Genomic DNA, 23,694 nt, shown 5'->3' on the forward strand with positions numbered 1-23,694 from the left:
ACAGAACTAACGGCCCATCGCCAAACCCGCTTCATGACCAAACTCATGGACCGCACAGCATACAAGCAGCTCGTCCTTTACACTAAAGCCAACAACCTCCTTGATCCTGCCCAATCTGACATCAGACCGCTCCAAGGAACGGAGTCCTCCCTAGTGTCCATCTGGGATGACCTAAAAAGAATAGCGAATGCAGATGGCTGCGCTGTACTCATCCTCCTAGACCTCTCAGCCGCCTTCGATACCATCGACCACACCATCCTCCTAGACAGTCTACACTCATTAGCAATCAAAGACACTGCCCTCTCGTGGACCTCCTCTTTCATCTCGAATCGCTCACAAATCATGCTCCTCCAACTGCTCACCCCCACCTCACGACCAGTAACAAAAGGGGTCCCACAAGGAGCATCCCTATCTCCCCTCCAACATCTATCTAAACCCACTCCCCACACTCATCCGCTCCCACAATTGTACTTGCTACATCTACGCAGAACACACACAGATCATCCTTAAAATACCCAAATCGTCAGGTCCCAACCACCCAGATCTGTCATCTTGCCTCTTGGATAATGACTAATGAATGGTGAGCAACCACCTCATCCTCAATCCTGGGAAAATGGAAATTCTAGTCTGTGAAAATACAGCACTTCTTCCTCAACCTATTCCCTGTCCTCGGTCTCTAGGTCCCCCACCGGCAATCTCCACCTCAGTGAAAAACCTTGGATGCACACTGAACACAGATATATCACGTTCCCAACACATCTACTCTGTATCCAGAACATGTTTATTCTATTTACTCATCCTCAGGTGTATCTTCCCATACCTCACCTGCCCTCACCGTTTCTCTGCCATCATCCTCTCCCACTTTGACTAAGCAAACCTCCTTTACATAGGCGTGCTAGCGTTTCTGCTAAGGAAACTGCAAAGAATCCAAAATGCTGTGGCCCGCCTGCTCATTAATCTACCTCCCAGAGAACACATCAGCCCTACACTGAGTCCTCCACCAACTCCCTATTGGTTGACTCACTACCTTTTAAAGCCATGTGCATCACTCACTGGGCCATCCACAACATCGGCCCAGAATTCCTCCAAGACAGTCACTCGCTACCACTTCTCAAGGATACTCTGATCCAACACAGCATCTCTCCTAGTTGTCCCACATTAAAACTGCACCAGACTGGATGGATCCTCCAAGCACCAATCATTTGGAACTCCCTGTCCCTGCACATCTGTAACAGACATTCACTTGGCATTCAGAAAGGCCTGCAAACCTGGCTCTTCCCTTCCTCCTCCCGAAACCCTAGTTGGTCTCTTCTGCTTCCCAGTTTTGAGCTGGTGTTTCTTGAACAGTTTGGATGGAAGAATAGGGAAAGGGATGACAAAAGCCTACAAAGGCTTGAGGGGTGGAGGGCTCATTATGAAAACGAAATGGGGGATACCATGTCTCTCCCAAGGACATCCTCTCCCCACTCCCCAAGTCTCTTCCACCCAGGTGGTCCTCCCTCGCGTATCTACCCCCAGGCTCTGGATCCAAAAGAAATGGCCTTTCCCTGGCCACCTGAGAGGAGGATGCAGTGTGAAAAGAAGTGAGGACACCCTCAGGTTCCTCACAGCACTGATACAGTACAATTTGTCATCACAAGTGATACTCTAGTACCAGTATACCCCCCTTTAGAACCGCATCCCCATTAACTTTGTCAGAAAAAGGGAATGAAAAAAAGAAAAAAAGCAAACAACCAATACACACCACAATTATTGTTGTCCTATCCGCTGCTTCTTGAGGCTAACATTTGTGCATTCAAAAGGAAGCACTGATCTCAGAAATGTCAATAAAATGTTGATGTAACTCGTCTTCATTGGTTCCCTCCCTCAGTGTCCTGCTCCTGGGGAGGGGGATTGGAACTGGTGTCCTTTTGAAAGTCAGTGAGCTGGATCCAGGGCTTGTGCCCTTAACCTTCACAGTGGTGAGTGTGGTATAGACAACCTCATACGGTCCTTGAAAGCACTGTTCACTCTATTTTCTGATGAATGTTCTCATGATCACATGATAACCTGGGAAGAGCCGTGATTGCTGCAGACATGCTGGGCTGTCCATCTGCAGTGCAGCCAGCTGTCATGGATGCCGTCGTAGCTGTTGAGATATAACTTTAACACATTTGGTTAGCTCCCAAAGATATCCTAACTCATCCCCTAATATATCAGCTGTTTTGTGTGCTTCGGAGGCTGTGTGCCCATCACGATTTTGTGAGGTTTTAAATGGCTATTTGTTTTACTGGCTGATTCCTAATGCTAAACAAGACAATACAGCCAGTTCTTTTGTAATGAGTGGCATATTTTAGCTAGACGTTGCTTAAATAGGCCTTTGAGGCACTCCAAATCCCTTTTTGCTTGCATGTGGTAAACTGAGCACAGTTTGTACTATATACCTAATAGAGAGGTAATTTCTTTGAAATGCTTGTTCAAAAAGTGAGTCCCATTGTCGGATTTCAGGACATTACATATTCCTAAGTGAGGAAATACCTTGTGCAGCATACATTTTGCTGCAGATTTGGCAAAAGGATGGGCACAGGGACCGGCTCCAAGCCAATTGGACAATGGGCACACTACAGCAATTAAATAATAAAGTTGCTGCACCTATTAACTATGTTGATAAAATCAATATGGAGCTCCTGAAAAGACACGAGGGGCAGGGCAACATTCCATTTAATGTTTTGAGTGTGTGGTTTGCACTATACAGGTGGCATGTCGTACAATTTGTTAAGAAATTATCTACGTGTTCTTGGCGATTGGGGACACACCAGTCCTCCTGGACTTCTGCTGCAATATACTGCTTAGATACGTGTGTATGGTAGTGCAATTGTTCAAGGGCAACTGTAAGCAATTCCTGGAGCATTACTGCTTTCCTTGTAATATTCTGCCTCAAAATTAAATCTGTGTGGCATAGGGAACACCCTCTTTTAATCCATAAATCCTTCTTTTGTTGTGGTGGTCATCCCTGCAGTTCAATAATCTGTGTGAGGGGTGCTGCACTTCTAGGTATGCTGTTTCTTTGCCTGCTCTGTATGCTGCATCATTGCCATAAACTATTGGATCTGTATTGTTTGTATGGGCTGCGCACTTAACCACAGCAACAGTAAAGGGAAGTACCAATACTTAAATTCATCTGAAGAGTAATGCTACTTGCTGCACGGGTGAATCATCTGATTTTTTTAATGCTCCTCTGCACCATCTTGACAACCCGGAATGCACAGTGGATGTGATGTATGCTGAATCTGAATAAATGGTGACCTGACCCCCTTTGGATATTTGTAATACTTCTTTGAGTGCTACGTGTTCTGCCACATGGGCAGAATATTGCGAGGACAACCCCTTTTTGATCATCACTTCATACTCTCCATCTACAAGACCTTATACTGCTGCACCTGGGTGCCTTTGTCCCATGTTCTGATCAATAGTTGATGACCCATCAATGAAAAGCACCTCCCCTTCCTCGAGTGCATCTTCCTTGACCAGGTTACCCTCGTCTGTGATGCCTTTGTATGTTACACATCATGCACTGAATCACCTGGCTATGCAATGAATGTTGTCAGGCTCACTGTGCAACATCTGACAATATTAATGGAAGAGTTTAACAGGATCAACCTATATCCCGACACTCTTTGTGTAGTGAGGTTGGATTTGGATTTCTCTAAAATGGCAAAAACTGCGTGTTCAACATATAATGTTACTGGGCAGCCCATTGTGATAATAGAGGATTTCTGTATTGCAAGCGCTGCTGCTGCTAGAGTCTGCTCACAGGGAAAGTGACCCTGCGTTACGGGATCTAATAGTCCACTGTAGTAAGCCAGGGGCTTGTGTCCCAGGGATACCTGCACGGTGGTGTGAGAACAGAAACAATTGTTTATTGTAGTCTGGTGTTGCTAAAACTTGTGCAGTTCTTATTGCATTTTTGAGTTCCTGAAAACATTTGGTCATCTCAACTGTCCTATTGATGGGTCCCTTCACTTTCTGCAGTTCCTTTAGCACCTGCAACAGGGTTTTAGTGTAGCTGGAATAGTCAAATATCCAGGATCTACAATAATTACATATTCCCAAGAACTGTTGCATTTCTTTTACTGTGGTTGGCTGTGGTCTGTTTTGTACTGCTGCTGCTCTTTCTGGGGTTACTTTTCTTCCTGCTGATTATATTATCTATCCTAGATATACTACCTCTTTCTGACAATAGTGCAATTTCTCTTTGTCTACCTTTTTGCTCTTCTTTGCAAGTAAAGTTAAGTGTTACAGAACCCTCCCTACATTGCTCATCTGTTGGGCTGCAGAACAATATGTTGTGTACATATTGAAAGATTGTGCTTTGTTACCTGTATGTTTTCTTAATCCATTTGTAATACTCTGCTAAAACTACTCAGGGACTCGCAGTACCCCTGAGGTAATCTTGTGAGTTGAAATATCTGCCTTTGATAGGTAAATGCTTTACGATATTGACAGTCAGGGTGCAACGGGATGGAAAAAAATGCATTCTTAAGGTCAATTACTTTGAAGTATGTCACTTCTGTAGGAATATTGCAAAGGATGGTGGCGGGATTTGGCACCCTTGGGAATTCAGCTTCTACAATATTGTCCAATGGACGTAGGTCTTACACAATCCTCCGACTTGAACCCTTTGCTTTTTTCACAGAGTATATTGCCATGTTACATAGGAATTCTGATGATTGTATTATGCCTTGTTGGCATAATGCTACAATGGTGGGATATATTCCTTCATCTGCTTCCCTTGACATGGGGTCCTGTCTTACTCAGGGTAACACTGCTCCAGGTTTCAGCTTTACACGGATTGCCCCTATGCCCTTCAATAATCCTACATAGTGGGGATTGCTAGTCCATAGGTGTCTGGTACCTTCTTCATATCTTCCTGTAAGTGTGATGGTGATGTCTTAGAAATGAGCATGGTGTGAGATACTTCTCTGTGTTCAATCATTATTTGGCAGGGTATGCAGATTTAAAAAATCATGTCCTCTGTATCCTCAAACAGCTGTTTGTTAGACACCCTTAACAGTGGCTGGGTTGGATCTATGCACGAAACTGTGCACCATTCCTCACCTTCCTAGTCTGTGCCAGACAGACTTACTTTGACCCTTTTTGTAATCACTTCCAAATCTAAGGTAATATTGGTGCCTGGTGCCTTTTGCTGGGGGACCGCTGGCCTAAACAGAAACTTGGTGGGTACGCACAGTGTCTTATCCTTAATCCCGGGCACCCATCCTAGCAAAACTGTTACCCCATAAAAAAATCTGGATGTATGGGCAGGCCTTGTGTGGCACTGTCACTGCAAAGTATTATTGCCACAACCCTTGCTTGGTGTATGCCTGGTGTTAAGCATAATATAACTACCTCTGTGAATGAAATGGTCATGTTCAGTTTACCTAAAAGATCCCTTCCCAGGAGGTTAACTGGGGTATCTTTCAAATACAATGAGGGTGCTGACAATTCCTGTGTACCTACAATGATGGGTAAATCTTCAGTGAAAGGAACCGATACAATTGTCCCAGAGAATCCCTGCATGTCCATTATTATATCTGACATGGGAAACATTCCTTCCTAATAAAAGACTGTGTAGCTCCAGTGCCAACCACAAACATAAATGTCCGATCACCTATCTTTACTCCTACCTGGGATTCCTCTTCCGGGTTGGCAGTGACTGATGAAACTGGGTGCATCAAGGATCTCTGTGGGCTGTCCTACTGGGGATAAACGTTCATGCCTGGAATTGGAAAGGGATTGTCCCTTAAGATGATAGCTCTGGTGTAATGTGTCACTTTGCCTTGGGGCAAGGGATTTTTATCCCATGGCAGTGGGAGAGAAGTTTGTGTAGGGGCCTGCGTGGGTGGCTGCTGCAAGTACGTCTCTGTGATGTTTGGTGGTGGGTACTCAATTGGTTGTGGTGAGATTTGGCTGTGCATGGGGACGGGGGCCGAGCAAAAAAGGTAGTTGCTTCTGCATTCTTGCAGAGAATGTCCCATCTTCCCACAAGACCAACACAGTCCTCCAACCCTGGGCCTCATCCCTCCTCCACCTCTCTGAAAACCTTCTCTTCCCCTCTGGAAACTTCACATTTCCCTTCTGTCATCTGCATACCCTCGACCCATTCCTGCGTTGGTCTGTGCTCAGGCTGCCCTTCTGTAGTGCTAGCAATCTTTGCTCATTCCACACACAATTTAGCTAACTTCTTCTGTACCAGTTTTGCTTCTGCCCTTTGCGCTTGCTCTGTGCCTTTGTTATGGTCCATATGGGGCCAGGACACTTAATATGCTCTCCCTAGTCCCTTTTGGAACAAGAACTGCCTTCCCCTCTTATTACTCTGTGACGTCCTCCCTCCCATCTTGTCCTTTACTACGTCCATTTCGGCTATGGTGCGCTCTAAGCATCGGCCCCCATGGTGTCATTTCCCCCTGTTCCACCCTCTCTTCCTCCTCCGTTGACCACTCCTGAGTCATAATCTATACTATTGCGGCATTCTACCCCATGGGGCGGGACCTCTGGTGCTTCCGCCCTGAATTGCGATAATCCTCGCTTGAGTCTACGTGGATGTCCTTGATAGTCCTACCATAGATTTTGATAATAATCTGTCCTGTCCCCCCACTAGTCTGTGCCTACCGACCCACTCTGCCCCTCCCCTTGTCTCTGTGTCACTATTGCCAGCTCCTCCTCTGTTTTCTTCAACGTGGCTTCTAGTTCTCTACGTCCCTTGTTTCCTACTTCCATAACCAATGCGTCCTTTCCTTCCATCTTTATGGAACCCCCAAACAGTTTGCTTTTATTTTTGTATCTGACCTGTACTTTTTACAGTGCAGTGAAGCCGTAAGCTTCACTGCACTGGCTTTTGCTCGTATGTCATGGGGAAACTGACATGTCCTTCCGGCTGTCAGTACTGGGAAACTTTATTCCCTTTGTCGTGTTAATGTACTACCTTTGGTTACTTTTGTATCACTTGTGGTAATTTGTTATCATTGTACAACGCAGCTTACACTGCAGTACAATGGGGTTAATTTTTGTTTTGCCCTAGACTAACACTGAGAGGATTGTTGGTTACTCTAGGTGTGCTGAAATGATAAGCTGGTGGCAGCAGTGACTTTTTCCCACTTTTTGGGAATTTTTTATTTATTGTTTTAGCCTTACCGCGTTTGGCTCCTAACTGTGGCTACTGGTCAGACATGGCCGTGCCACGAGATTTTTCGCTGTCCATCCTGTTCTATAGCCTTCTTCCTGGCCTGCGAGGCCAGGAAAATCCTTATAAGGACTTCCAGTGCCCGGGAAAGCAGAAGCTTTTGGCGGGCTACTGGGGGGCTGTGTGTGTTTGATGGCAGGATGTAGGCTGGGACTGTCTGATCCCAATCCACAAACTTGTTTTAATGTGTCTGAGTAGTATGCATGAATGTTCCAGTGAGTGGTCCTGATTGGACCCTTAAAACACTATATACAACCGCCACACAAAACCCCTGGCCACACAATGGGCTACTAATGCCCCGCACCAACCACTCGTATATACACAACTATTAACAAAATCATCAACTAAAATACAATTATTTACACAATGATGCAGACCTTTCCTCTGTTTCCTTGCTCTTGAGATGAGACAACTCAACCCTGCTCACGCCCTTTTACTCTAGGACAGAGGGATCATGGGTCCTTTCTCTACAGGACCATCACTTCAGCTACAGCGCTCTTTCCTCATTCTAAGAGGTGATGCACCCACCAATATAATGCTAGCACTCCTCACCATCATCATGTTCCCTTTTTGTATAGTCCCTTATATTACACCATGCACCAGAGGACACTTCATCAAGGTTGGCGATGGATTAGTTAGACCAGGTTGTCCACGCCACTTCCCCATCCCCTGCCCCACCCCTTTCCTCCCCACACTCCCCCCCTTCCCCATACCATCTCCTCAGGCACACACTACGCCCATCACCATCAAGAAGGTAGCAACCTCAGACATCCCGTGCCTTAGTCCTAACCCGCCTACACACAATCACACCATACCCATCTGCATTAATGACACAACCTCACCCATCCTGGGCATTGAAAGACTCTATAGACTCATGTCTAGAACCAAAATGTCCCTACGAGCTACCTCACTCACCACTTCACCCAATACACTGACCAAACTAAACACCACACCTACTAATTTCCAACACAAAAGATTCCACAACGCACCACTCAAACACCAAACCAATAACAAAACCACTGACTCTTCCCCCTTCGAAGGTAACACACCACTCCCGGCCCCCACCTCCACCCTCAAAACTTCACTCATCAATGCCCGTTCACTAGGTGCCCATGCTATAGATATCCATGACCTCATAGAAGACCAACACCTTGATATGCTGGTGTTCACTGAAACCTGGCTTCACCCAGCAGCAGGACCACTTCTAGCCCTTGCTATTCCCCCAGGATTCAGCATCCTGAGAACTGACAGGACAAATACCCAAGGAGGCGGAGTTGCCATAATAGCCAAAACCTCCCTGGAAATCAGAGAATGCCCAATAGAACAGATACAAGGTTATGAACTCCTATTAGTCAAGTATACCTCCAACCCCAAAAGCACCACCAACCTACTAGTGGTGTACAGATCACCTAACAAAAACACACATCCTGACTTGGACATCCCACTACTCCTAACGCCCCTCATCAAGCCTAAAACCAAATGCATAGTCCTCGGTGACTTTAACCTAGGATACAATGACCCCCTCGACTCAGAAGCATCTACATTTTATACAGCCATGTCAGAGATGAACTTCATACAACTGGTAGATAAACCCACCCACTCAAAAGGAAGAACCTTAGACTGGCTTCTCACTCTTAACTCTCGAGTCACCATTGACTCCATCCTACCAATCAACTGGTCAGACCACTATGCAATCAACTTCACCATAGACAACACCAGTACCGAACACATCACCCCTAAAAAACCAGAAACATTTGAGACTAGAAATATCAAAAAGCTCTCTTCCGACAAACTCATTCCAGCCCTGAGTGCCTCCTTTGCCCATATGGTTCTAGGCACCAACAACCCCTCCTATCTAGCAGAACAATACCAACAATGCCTCACCCAAACCATCGACCTACTTGCACCCATCACCACTAAAACCCGTAGACCTGATAAACGCTCCTGGTTTAATGAAGAACTTATAGCCTTAAGACGCACAAAAAGATCACTTGAACACCTCCATAAGAAAAACAACACCCCAGAATCGGCATCAGCCTTCGCCGAAGCCAACAAAATTTACAAATCAGCAATAATCACTCAAAAAGCCAATGCCTTCAACCTCCGCATTGCTAACGCGTCCTCAGACAGCAAAGAACTCTTTACCATTCTTAGAGAGCTCGAAAACCCCTGTCAAATCTCAGCACCTTCAAACGCTAGCAAAGACTGGTGCACCACCATTCAAAACGCACTCTCATCCAAAATCCTCCTACTACAAAATAAAATCGATAGTAAAAAAATACTCCTAGCTGACAAAACTCCTCCCACCATATCAACGACCACCTCAAACGCCACTACTGGTCCCCCATTCCAATTCTCACCAGTGACTAACAAAGAAGACTTTGACACTATAACGAAACTCAAAGCCTCCAACTGCAAGGAAGACCAATTCCCATCCCATCTAGTGAAACTATGCGCCCCCACTCTCACACCTATCATCACTGAATTCATCAACGCCTCCTTCCTCACAAACACAGTCCCCACCAGTATCAAAAAAGCTTGGGTGACACCACTTCTAAAAAAACCTTCCCTGGACCCAACAATACCCACTAACTACCGACCCATCACAACGGTCCCATTTCTCCTAAAAATAATCAACAAAATCGCCTACTGCCAACTTCAGAACCACTTCGAACAACATCACCTACTAGGAGATCGCCAGTCAGGTTTCCGCCCCAACCATAGCACAGAGACAGCCCTCCTCGATCTGAAGATCCAAATGGATACCACCAGAGAAGCAGGTAAACTCTGCCTTCTGATGCTCTTGGACCTCTCAGCGGCCTTCGATCTGGTTGACCACGACAAACTCTGTAACACTCTAGCAAACAACTTCAACCTAGCTCAGAACGCTACCAACTGGATCAAATCCTTCTTGGCTGATAGGACTTCCAGAGTATCCATCGGCAAAGAATCAGCAGACCCAGTGTCTGTCCCTGCAGGTGTGCCGCAAGGCTCCTGCCTATCCCCCACTTTGTACAATGCCTACACCAAGCTATTATTTGCAGCCTTGGATGCCCTGGGTGTCATCTATACTAATTTCGCCGATGACACCCAAATCCTCATTCCTCTCTCAGGCAACCATGAACAAGACTCCCTCCTGGTTAACCAAATCTACTCACTCATCCAAAACTGGATGGCTAACAACAGCCTCTGTCTCAACGACGACAAAACCGAGCTCCTCATACTAGGCTCCTCAAGCAAAATCAACACCCTTGAGCCCGCCTTTAAATCATTCACCATCGATGGAACCATTATCCCTGTTCTTAAACAAGTCAAGACCCTCGGCGTGTACTTAGATGCCACACTATCCATGTCTAAACAAGTAAACACATTAGCCTCATCCACTTCCTACATCTCTAAACTCATCTCCCTCAGCCGTAAATTCCTCTCTACCAGCAACTGTGTTACTCTAGCCAGAGCACTCATACTGTCTAAGCTAGACTATTGTAATATCCTATTCCTTGGCACCTCCAAAGCCAACATAGCTAAACTTCAACTCATGCAAAACAAAGCCCTCAGAGCAGCTTTAGGCATCAAAAAATCTGAACATATATCCAACACCAGAAGAGACCACCACTGGCTCCCCATACAAGCCAGAATTCAATTTAAAACCCTGAGCATCACCCACAAATGCAGGGCTAACAAAGCGCCCAAATACCTCAACAACACAGTCATGATGAAGCCCCAGACCAGACTCCTCAGGTCCAACAAAAACGCATTCCTTGAAACCCCCAGATACAAAAGAGAGAAAGCAGGGGGCAGCAGCTTCAAAATACTGGCCCCCCGATATTGGAATGCGCTACCTACCTACATTATGAATGAAACCTCATTCCCCAAATTCAAAAGCCTTCTGAAGACTTGGCTCTTCAACAAGTTCTAACTGAACCAGTGCACTAACCCCCTCCAATCAATTATTTCACCTGACTACTTTGTATATTAGTGTATATTGTTGATTCCTACTATTGTATATTTTTGATTGTTATACCTGTACACCTCTATGCTCATTCTAAGATTGCATTATCCCATTGTCTGTAACTACGCCGTGATACCCCCGGGTCTGGGCGTATAACAAATGTAATAAAATAAATAAATAAAAAAAATGATGGCCCACATCAATTCTTCATCTCTACTACTACTTATGACACCATCTTTCACCTCATACAATGTCACCACATGATCTTCCTTCATTCCTTTTCGAGGGGCTTCCCCATCTCTCACTTCACTTCCTCATGCCCACAAAACCAACCCTGATATCACTCTTGTTTTTCATGCAAGATTACACTCACTTTTTAGTTGTTCTGAGTTTGTTCAATGATGTGTCCCCCTTTAAGTGCCTGCAGAACTGGGAACAGCACCCCACTCCAGGGATCCGGCAGGCCTTCACAGAACCATAGCACCTGCGACCTTCTTTTAGTGTGCACACAGACTGGTCACTGCAGATGGGAGCCGCAACCCAGGGTGTGCGGTGCAGGGGTTCCCCCAGCCTCTCGGGGGAGCTGGAATCACATTAGGGCCACCACTATGAAGGGTAGGCCCTAAAACCGAAAAATAAAAGACAATATACAGGGTCAATAAGGAGTGCACTTTTTGCAAGAATAACAGATTTTTTTGCATGCAAATATGTCCGGGACGGTCCGTTTTATAGCAGAAAGCTCAAAATCTACATATGCAAAAAAAAATCTAAACATCACCTATATTTTACTACCCCATTGGTCAATAACCTATCTGTTTTTACTTGAGTACAACCCCTGCAAATAATAATAATGACCTAATTGCGTAGTCAGCGGAAAATAGTTTGTTCCAATTGGTCAATTTGCACTCTGATAAATTGTTGCAACAATGGATCATTCTTATTGGTGAATACAACTTCGGCCAACATCTGATGCGCATACCCCTGACAGGACCCAAACATGGAGCGAATGTGAACAGTGAAGTCAACACCTTGTGCCAATACAACGGGCACAATACTTCTTTCCCATGAGACTAGACAACTTGGCAAACCCAAACAGCTCTTTCAACCTTGCCGCTGTATCTTGGGGATTAATTTCTCAGATGTATGTGCTCTATTTGGTGCCTCTGCTGCGATTCCAATGGTGTTGCCTCTTTGCAGTCAGGACAGTATAACCTCAACCTATGTCCATGCCTTGGCACTACTTGGAAATTAGGCTTTGTTCTTAGTAAACTGCAACACGAATCTATTGTCGGGAGCAGGAATTCTATAACAGCAATTATTGGTTCTATTTTACATTCTGCTTCTGTTGTGCCCTGTAGGTCTTTTTCGCTCCCTCGGTCCCTCCTCCTGTGTTTACTGTTGGTAATTGTTGGTTGTACTATACCTGTCTGCCCTTACCCCTGCGTGCACGCGCCCACTGTTGAGTCTACGTGCTTGTGCTTCTCTGTCCGTTCCTACTGTTCTTCCCTCTCTGCAACCCACCTTCCCCGCAATGTCCCCACACAGTGCATTCTGTGTAGCATAGTTCTGTGATTCCTCTCCTCTCTCATCTCCCTTTCGCTTTTCCCTCTCCTTTCTACTTACACCCATCTATGGTGGTTGCATAGTGAAGTGGGAGAATGGAACAAAAGGCTCCCACCAATCCCCTCACGCCCCTGGCCTAGAGGATCGCGGCCCAGACACCCGCCACGAGAGGAGTTTGCCTATCTACCAGACGACCAAATACCCTGGTACAGGAACATACGGATGTGCCCACCAGCCTGCCCTGCCCATGCCGACACCTGCGGCATGGATGAACTCGACTGAACCATTCAACAGTAAATAAACACATCGTTAGAGATGCCATGACGACCTAGCCAACGGTCAGAACACCCGTGCAAACATGCACACTCCCACACCAATCCACACGAAGAACATATTCAGTGCTATGACGTAGGTGACAGACACACCCACTGACGCGCATCTTTATTATTTTTCACATAGGTTTTTCAAAATGCAGAAACGCAAGACGCAAAATGAACTTATCTAAAATGCTTGCTGACGCTTCTCCTAAACCATGCATTGCAGTGAGAAATATAACGAAGACATGATACTGGGAATAAAGCAATATGACACCATAACTTAAAGCGCCGTGCATCAAACATCCCCACCTATGCACCAGGCCCAAGTAGGCCGCAAGCAAGAGCCTCCATGAACATTGAACAAGCAAGAGTACAATTGCTGACCCTGCAGAGTGAGCCCGGCGAGAACAGACAGTCAAGGGCACAATGTTGCAAACTCGCATGCCACAAGCCGAAGCCAAGGTCACACCTGCAAACTAAGCCAGATACACAGTGGAAAATGCAATATTAAATGTGCAGAATTCTGCCTCAACCACGGTCTCTCCTCACGTGACCAAGCCGAACCTGACAGGGTGCCAGACCCAGGAGGAAGGAGGCGCCTGGATCCCACGTTTTGAGACACAGGCAGCAACAATGAAGCGACTCAATGGACATCTGCGGCGGTGGGCGTAGTCTGCCCTCCAGCATATGAACAAATCCTCGCATTGTCTGCACATACCCATAGTTATACATTGTTGCAAATGACAGGTGCACCGCGGGCTGGGAACAGCGATGGTCCCAGACTGGGGGGCTCGCGAGTGGACCAATCAGAACATGGGGCACTTATCACTGACGCCATTAACATTAGCCAATCCTCAGGGATCTTAATGTAACAATTTTCATGTATCTAATTGAAGGGACAACCCAAGTATACCACCTGACTGACCCTCAACCACTAACAGTGTTCTCTATACGTATGCTATACTAACCCTACCATTCGAGGAACCAATCCAGAGTGGCGATAGGTTTTTTGCTAACTTTCCCAGGTGACGCGAATAGCGCATCATACCGAGGTAAAAAGGGCCTGCGAGCCCCACGAAGAGAGAGAGAGTGTCAGGACGGACGCGTACGATCCTTGACCCATCCCTGCCGTTTTGTTTAATAAACAGCAGAATCACCTTGCTTCTTGTGTGTGCCTCATACTCATTTTTGGGATATGTGGGAGGAGTTGGGGCCTCCCTGCCCGGAGGTCCGCGGACGGCCCAGCCGACCCCGGGAGAATTTCCCCCCGACAAGTTGGAGGCGCTGCTGAGATCTGTTTAAGATCTGCTTTTATTTTATTTTTCCGAGTGCTCCCGTTGCGAGGAGGCCCGGCGGCGTGGCCCCCTCTGCCGCTGCCCCCTTTTGAGGACTACAGGACCATCGCAGAACTGCGAGAAGACCAGACAGCGCAATCCGGATATTGGCCTTCGGGAGCCGGTTGAGAATTATCCAGCCCGCGTTTGGAGGGGTGCACGCAGTCGAGCGGCCCCGCATCAAGAGAACTTGGTGAGTATGCCACGCCCAACAAGCAATGTGAAATTGTGAGGGAGGGGGGAGGAATAGAATACGGGAGGCGGGAGGTGTTACACAGGTGCGCGGCGAAGGTTTGATAAATTAGTATTGACGGTGAAGTGAATGGTAGCTGGACAAGTGCGAGAGCAGTTTGCTACGTTACGGAAGAGGAGGGGGCGGAGCACGAAAACATCACGTGCGGCCGCTCGTAGAAACTGATTGGCCTAGGTCGCGACCACGTGTAAGGGTGTGTGTGCGGTTTCTTACGATTTGGTGATTATTGATCAATGAGTAGATGAGGATCCCTATTGATCGAGCAGGAAACTCGATAGATAGATGACGTTTCCCTGTAGGCGGTAGCTAGCTGGTTGCCTAATACGGAAGATAATTAGCTGATTAAGCCCTCCTGTCGAGGGGCGTATCACACCGAGGCGACGCAGCGTGCGCAGTCCAATTATATTGTTGATTACCTTGTTCCAGGCGTGACAAGAGGACAGCTGTGGGGTTAACGGGGGTAGATTGCAAGCGTATTTTGGCCTTTTAAAAACATGTAAAGAATTTACCAGTAGTTTTGGAAGAGATCGGTGACGTCACCAGTAGGGCTTTCATAGGATATCTCGAACACAAGGCATTTTTCGGAGAGTGGTGGGGAAGAGAATAATGGTAAGGGAGTGGAGACGGAGATAAACGGTAACGAGTAGATCGGGGCAAGGTGAAAAGGGGGACGTGGCTGCGCACGGAGAACGCCGGCCACGACAAGTGAAGAAAGAGGAGGAGGGGTAAAAGAAAGTGGGACGGCTGTATAAGAACGTAACACGGGGCACGCAGCCGCAGGGGTGTTCGGTAAAGGAAGAAAAGAAAGAAAAGAATATACAAATGCAAATGCTGTATTTTACTATTTTGTTTTAGCGGACAATCGCAAGTCCCCAAAATTACGGGGCCAGGTAAAGATATGAAATTGTATAGCGTACACTATTAGCAAGATGACCACTACCATATAGAGGGAGGATAACAATTGAAGTGCTACTATGTCACACGGGACAGGATCGGGAGGGTGGGGAAACACCCTCACTACCCCGCTACAGCATATATGTAAAACACTGTCACCCCATAGGGAGAAACTGATCAAATACAGCATAGAATGGACACGGGGGACGGACAACAAAATGACGACACCATGGCCGCCTAATGGCAGTTTCGATCCATATACCCAACATTCACTATTAACCCATCTGCATAACACATACAAGGGGAAGAAGTTGACACACCACGTAGAGGTGTTTAACTTATGGAGGATGTTCCAAGGGGTCCCGACCAGGACCAAACGGAATGTTCATTATGGAGGAAACAAAGGAAGAGAAGAAGATTAAGGAGGAAGGAGAGAATGGGGAAAAAGAGAGTGAAGGCACACAGAACACAGGGAACGGACAAGAGGGAGGAGAAAAGAGTAACAACTCAAACGACAATGAAATAAAAAAGGAACAGAGCGACGATATGCCCCTAGCGAAGGTAGTGAAAACGGAGGGAGGGGGGTTGTATCCTTTAAGAGAACTAGGAGAAATAGCAAGAGAACAATTAAGGGCGGCTGAGGGGTACTCGAACCCGGCATGCAGCCCGCCACCATATACAGCTACAGGTGGCCACACGGGAGGGGAGCGGACTAGTACGACGGGATCAGCTCATAGGAAGATGCCTGGAGGGGAGGACTGGCGAAGAGCAGATCGCGGAAATAGGACATGATGAGTGGGTAGCTGCGCAGGTACTATTAAAATTGCGAGGTTCATTAACAGGAGAAGAGAAGGAGGTAGTAAGGAAAATGGACGAGGATAATACCAGGAAGAGTGAAATGAAAGGGGGAAGAGGGGAAAAGAAAGGAGGAAGAGCTGTTACGACAAAAGGAAGAGATTTTGGAGGAACGATTAGCAGAATTAAGGGATGAGCAGAATGCACTGATCAAGCAGCTCGAGAGAGAGGAAAGAGAGAGAGCACGGGAAAGGAAAGAAAGTAAGAATGAGTTGGACAAAATGAGGGAACGAACTGAGGAGCAAAAGAGAGAAGCCGAAAGGGTAAAGGCAGTAGCAGAAAGGGTATCCAGAGCAGCACTGCGTGACAGGAAAAGAGAGGAAGAAGAGAAAGAAAAAGAAATGGCAATATGGAAGAGGAGATTACTATCAGAAACGACAAGGAAATACGAAGAAGGGAGGATGATAGAGAGTATATTAGAACGGGAAAGAGCGAGATGGGAAAAGAAGAAAGAAGATGAATGGATATTGGAAAAGATGAGTAGTGAAGTAATGGAGGAATTGAAAAAGAAAAGAGAGGAAATTGGTAGAGAAATAGCGGAGTAAAATGAAAGGGAAAGAGAAGATAGGAGAGAGGAGAGTGAAGTAAGGAGGTATGTACACAGAGACACAGAAGTAGCAACAACATCAGCACAAAGGGGAGCAATTGGTAAAAAAGAAACGGGAGGAACGGATCTAATGGACTTAAAAACAGTAACGATTAGGGGGAAAAAGACAGATTGGGGGTTGCCATTCCTGAATGACTTTCGTAGTGAGGAAGAAGAAGGAATGGAGAAGGAAGGAAGAAATAGTGAAAGGGACAGCCTAGATAAATTATACATCACCCGGACAAATAGAGAATCACCATGGGCCTGCAGGAGAAAGGAAGAACTGGAGGGAAGTGAGGGGGAAGAGCAAGGAATGGCGGGAAGGCAGACACGTGCAGCTACACCCTCATCATCCCGTCCAACATGCTCCACCACCCCACACTCATTACGTGCAACATGCCCACCTAAACTCGCACCCTTGCCCCACGAACTGACACCCTATGCAAGCAGGCTTAGAGACCTCCCTGGACGCAGGCAGGGAGAACGGATACACACGCCCACATTAAATAAAGGAAATGATGAAAGAAGGGGAAGAGATGGAGGAGAAACAGTTACGAGCAGGGGACATATATGGACACAATTGACGATGTAGAAGACACGGAAGAAGAGGAGGGGTGCACGGACTCGATTTTGTGGAACCCAGGGGGTCAAACAGGACACAACTTAATGCCACTTCTGGAGAGGGGAGGGGTTAGACCACAATACGTCCCTTGGAAGCATGCAGACAAGGAAAATATAAAGTGCAGGCTCCCATCATTAAGTGGAGGTGCGGGAAAATGGATATATGAAATGGAAAAACATACCGCAGGACAGAAACTGGCAGTGGGGGATGTAAAGGGCCTTCTAATATCAATATTGGGGGATGCAGCAGATGACAACTGGAAGAGAGCAGGCTTCCCCGGGGTCACAATAACAAACACATCACACGATGGGGCACCATTCGCAAACTGTAGACATGCGTTGAGGGTACAGTACCCAGACACATCAGACATAGGAGCAATTATCTCACGCAAGATGCGTGAGAACGAAGATCCTGTTGATTATATCCAGGAAATTCAAGAGAAGTGGCGTATGGAAACTAGAGAACAATGGGACAAAACACCAGCAATATTCTATCATATACTAATACAAGGGCTCCCAGAAGCAGTTCAGAAACAACTGAAGAAGGTAGTGGGGATGGAAGCAAAAGCATGGCCAGAAATACAACTGACGATAGTACATCATTGTAGGACATGGCAAGAAAAGATGAAACAAAAGGAAGAGGATAGAAAAGTGGAAGAGGCCAAATTGGTACAGAAAAAACTTGCTAAATACACAATGGAAGGTGCACTAATAACTACACCTGCAACAATGACTCAAAACCCCACACAAGTAGTGGCTGCACAAGATCCCTCCCAAATACAATCATCACAGATTGTAGCACAACAGCTGCCACCACCCCAACCATACACGACTAACATGGGAGGAGGATACTCAACGCCAGGAGCTGGATATTATAAATACAACAGGGGAAGGGGAGGAATGATGAGGGGGAGGGGATACGGCTATAACACACAACAGCAAGGGGGAGGATTTAGAAATTTCTACCCCTCCGGGCAACCAGTATACCAGGTCAATTTAGGGAGCTTTCCATGGCAGAACAGGGAACCGCCGGTATGTTGGATTTGTGGATTACTAGGGCACATGTCACGCACATGTAGAATGAGACCAGGCACACCATCATGGGGAGAACAGGGACAACAAGGACCTACAAGAGAACAGCAAGACACCCAACAACAGCAGGCACTGCAACCGGGAAATGTGCAGCAACAACTAGTAACACAACAACCACCACAGGCATATTCACTACCACAACAACAGGTAGCAATAACACAACGTCAAGTGCAGCAAGTACAGCAACCTGCCCAAATTCAAGACCATAACATAACCTCTACCAATACACAACTACAGCAAACACAACTGGGAAGGGTGACGGTCCTGGGACACAACCCTTACACAGGAAGTGGTCAATCATTATACCCACAATAGGACAGCCCACAGACGGCCTTGGTGTGTCCCATCCTGTCGCTAACACCTAATAGTGCGGAGGAACCACGCATAGAGGTAACGATAGGTGACAAAAAATTGTCATTCCTTGTTGACACCGGGGCGACCCGGTCTTGCATAAGGGAAGGTAAATTTAAGATGTCAGGTGAAGCCATGAACACCCAAGGATTCTCTGGGGCTAGGGGGTTGGTTCCCTTTACTGATAACATTCCCTTATCAATAGGGGATTATGACATGTCCGTCCCGCTTTTATATTCTAGGGCCTCACCAGTAAACATACTGGGGAGAGACATAATGAGCAGGTTGAATATGACGATCTCCTTTACGGAGGACGGCATAATTTGCTCCACTCCAGGAATAAACATGCTCACTGCACGACAAATTATGCAAGCATATTGTGGACAGACAGTGATTAGGGCTGAGCCAGTAGATGGCGAACTATTCCAGTACGGAACAGACATGGCATTTGCATGGATGCCAGGAATAGAAGGAAAGATCTGGAGGAGGCCAACAGCCTATTTGTTTAGACCAGAAACACCAGCCAATGAACCAGAAGGAAAGGTGATTTCAGTGAGCATGGAGAGCATTATAGCAACTGCTGATTATATCACAGTACATGCCCAAGACAGAGAAGGAAGAGCATGGAGGGCAGTGATAGCCCTAGCAGAGGGATGCAGGCTCACCCAGGTGTCAGACGAGGAGCTCTTTTCAGAAGAAAAGGAAGAAGGTGAAATGGTATTTATGATGAGTGTAGACATATGGCTAAGAGTAACATACAAACAAGTGGCACAGAAAATTGCAATGGCACTTGAAGCACCCACATCCACCCCAGTTCCCTTCTTTGAGGAGGATATGGCAAAAGTCCCAACATCATTATGGACTACTAGTCCCTATGACGTGGGGTGCATAAAGAGTATAGGGGGAGTAAGAATAAAATTGAAAAAAGGTGCAATACTCCCTAGAGTGAAGCAATACCCACTATCAAAAGAGGCAGATGAGGGCATATATGAAACAATAACGGACCTTATAAACAATGGCATATTGGTACCATCAGAATCACCATGTAACACAGCTGTATATCCAGTGCGCAAAGCTAAAGGAGGGTCTTGGCGCTTCATCCAGGACCTCAGGCCCTTGAACAACATAGTGGAAGCAGAATACCCCATAGCAGCAAACCCGGCCACAATATTGTGTGGCATTCCAGCAGAGGCATCACGATTTACAGTGATTGACCTCAAAAATGCCTTTTTCTCAATACCCCTGCATCCAGACTCACAAGATCTAACAAGCTTCACGTACAGAAACACAAAATGGAAACACACCAGATTGCCACAAGGGTACTGCGAGTCACCCTCAATTTTCAACAGAGTAATACAGATGGACTTGGGAAACATTGAAGTGGAAAGCACAGTGTTGCAGTATGTTGACGATAAAATAGTTTGCAGCACAAGCGAAAAGCAATGCAGAGAGGACTCATTGAAGATGCTGACAATATTGGCTGAAAAGGGTTACAAGGTAGACAAAGAGAAGTTACAGTACTGTCAGGAACAGGTACTATACATTGGCCAGCTCATATCCCAATACGGAAGAAAGATTGCACCACAAAGAGCACAGGCCTGTCATGATCTCTGCTTCCAAAAGGCCAGGACTTACTCAACTCCCTTGGAAGCAGACCCATAACCCAGGTTCCGAGTGCCAGCCAGTCCCAATTGGGACCTTCTGGACCCTGTCCTGGCGCCAGTGGCGCCAGGCTCATAAATATGCCCAGTCCCAGCGCTGCAAGCGCCGGGCTCATAATGCTTGGGAGAACTTACCTGCAGCAGACCATGCTGCTTACTTACCTGCCAGTTGAACCCCTGATCCTCTTCTGTTTGGGACTACTTTTCCTGTTGGGTGGGGCAGGAGCCACTCCCTAGGTTCAGAACACTGGAACTCTTCTGGAAAGCAGGAACTCTTTTCTTACCTAGGCGTGGCTGTGGAAGGAGACACCTAAGCACTACAAGAGGCTATTTAAACCACACCCGATGGATGAATCTTGCTTTGCGTTATTCTGCATCCTCTGCAGCAGAACGCTCATCGTGTCTTCTGCATCTGATCCTGGGCCTAAAGGAAAAAGGCTTACCATCCTGAATCCAGTCTTCAGCAACATCTATAAAGACAAGAAAGAACAGGTTAGCACTACGGTCTTCAGTGACAGCTCATCTCTTACCTGGTCCATCGGCTGTCATCAACGCCTCGCGCAGCATTCCTGCATCTGAAAGACAAAGGCTTACCTACTCTTCACGCGCTCCGGAGGTCATCGCACTGCATTCTGGCATCTGAAAGACAAAAGCTTACCAACTCTTTGCACGCTCCGGAGGCCTTCGGCGCTGCATCCCGCATCTGTAAGACAAAAGAAGGTGCGTTTAAAGACATTGGGTCACGTTCAATACTCACGTGCCATTACTCCATCCACGCCGAACTCAGTGGGCATTCCGGCATCCTTCAGCAGCTCTGAACGGGTACTTGCAAAATAAAAGGACAGTTAGTGCGCATCGTGAAGCAAGCAACAAGCGCTTACTTACGTGCTTCCAGGTGCTTCTATTCCGCATACGGGTCCATCCTCAACTCACTTCAGCCAGTCAACCGCCATCGCCGGAACCCTGCAAAATAAGAGACAGCATTACAAAAGACTTTTAAAGACATTTGAAATATTCGGAACTCACCGTTCGTGAAGTAAACGACGGACAGCAGTCCTCTGAAGTCAAGAGGCCAGCGCTACCTATCCAGTGAAGAAACTGGTTACGGCACCCTGCCCCGAGGCAGATGGAGAGCTCGGCGTTCACTTACCTAAGGTGAGAGTGTTAACCTTTGGGGTTCTACAGGAGAGGAGAAAAGGAAAGAGATAGGGACACCCCAATAACCCCAGTTCATTAATCCCATATTTTCTATCTGCAGACATCTTACTCTTCGAGTCAGGCATACAGTGCACAGAGGTCCAGCCCAAAGAGCCAACCGGGTGGTGCACATCACGTTTGAAGATACGGTAGTCGCCCAGTCAAGACCGGCGCCTCTGCGAGAATCAGGTGAGCGTTACAGAACGCAAAGCCTACCGCAAAACTCTCTCCCAGGCGCTATGGAAACCTCGGATACCGACCACCTAGCCCGGTTACTTGGGGAACTAAGGGCAGAGGTGCATGCAGCTCGTCAGGAAACGAATGCTCTAAGAAGGGAACTAATTATTTCCAAGGAGCGAACAGACGATCTTGCTAGACAATTGCTACAGTCACAAGCCGGACAGACCCCGTTACCCGCATTAGGGGCAAATCTTCCTTCAACATCCCCTATGAATCCAGTGCAGATCAACCTACCTGGGAATGTACCTCTGGCTCCGCCCGAACGATTTTCTGGTGACCCAAAGAGGTTTGCAGTATTTATCAATCAGTGCCGGTTGCATTTTTTATGCCGGCCAGCAGCCTTTCCAACTGATCAAGCTAAAGTAGCTTTTGTGCTTTCGTACCTTAGTGGCAATGCGGCAGACTGGTCGATCCCTCTAGTTAATCAAGATGATCCGGTTCTCCATGATTTTCAAGCCTTTCAGCTTAGTATGGAAAAACTGTTCGCAAGACATTCACAGGGGCAGGCCTTGGACAATGAGTTTCTTTCGTTGCAACAGGGTAATCAAGACCTTTTGGCTTATATTGCATCTTTCAACAGACTAATAGTGGAAACTCAATGGCCTGAGGACAAAAGAATTACGCTGTTTTATAGAGGTCTACGTGGAGAGCTCAAAGACGTTTTAGCCCAAGTAGTGAATCCCCCACAAGACTGTTCGGATTATATAGACTTAGTCGTTCAAATAGATCACAGACTGCAGAACAGGAAGGCCGATCGTTCCAAGTTTGATGCTCGAGTATTTTCCAAACCACCAACTCCTTCCAAAGGAGTAGACTCCGGGGAACCCATGCAAATAGGGGGCCTGAAAGGACCACTAACACAAAAGGAGCGGGAAAGGAGAAAACAGTTTCAATTATGCCTCTATTGCGGAAACTCAGGGCACTTTCTTCGAGACTGTCCGGTGAAACCAGCCAAGAAGGCGGTAGGAGCTGCAGTTACCAAGGTCACAAACTCTGAGCAGGGAAACGACCTCGCCCGACAAGAATAGAGGTCCTCTTGCCGACCGTTAAAACCAGTTCCGTGACTTCGCATTTCGTGATACCTATGGTCCTCATTAGCCCTGATCATCCAGATCGATTACATGCGATTGAAGCTTACGTCGACAGCGGTGCCATCGGCAATTATGTGGATCAGGAAATGGTTTTGAGGATGAATCTAACTCTTTGTCCCAAGGCTGTAAAGGACGTCATTACTACGGTGGATGGTACGGAGATAGCCTCCGGACCAGTAACGCATACCACTCAAGAAGTGACGCTAGTAAGTCAAGATGGACACCATGAGAAGATCGTGTTCAATGTGATCAAGGCCCCTCAGTTCCAGATTATTCTAGGGATACCTTGGTTAGAAAAACACAATCCTCGGATCGATTGGCGAGCAAGAACGGTTCAGTTCCCAGAATGTGTCTCTACTTGTCACCCTCCACCTGGTGTTGCTCTAGCAGCAATTTCTTCGGAGATTCCCCAGTTACCTCCCGAATACCTAGAATTCCAAGATGTTTTACGGAAGGATCAGGCTA

Source organism: Ambystoma mexicanum, chromosome 2q (assembly GCF_040938575.1).
Source record: "Ambystoma mexicanum isolate Mex_15411 chromosome 2q, UKY_AmexF1_1, whole genome shotgun sequence".
In the NCBI taxonomy this organism is placed as follows: Eukaryota; Metazoa; Chordata; class Amphibia; order Caudata; family Ambystomatidae; genus Ambystoma; species Ambystoma mexicanum.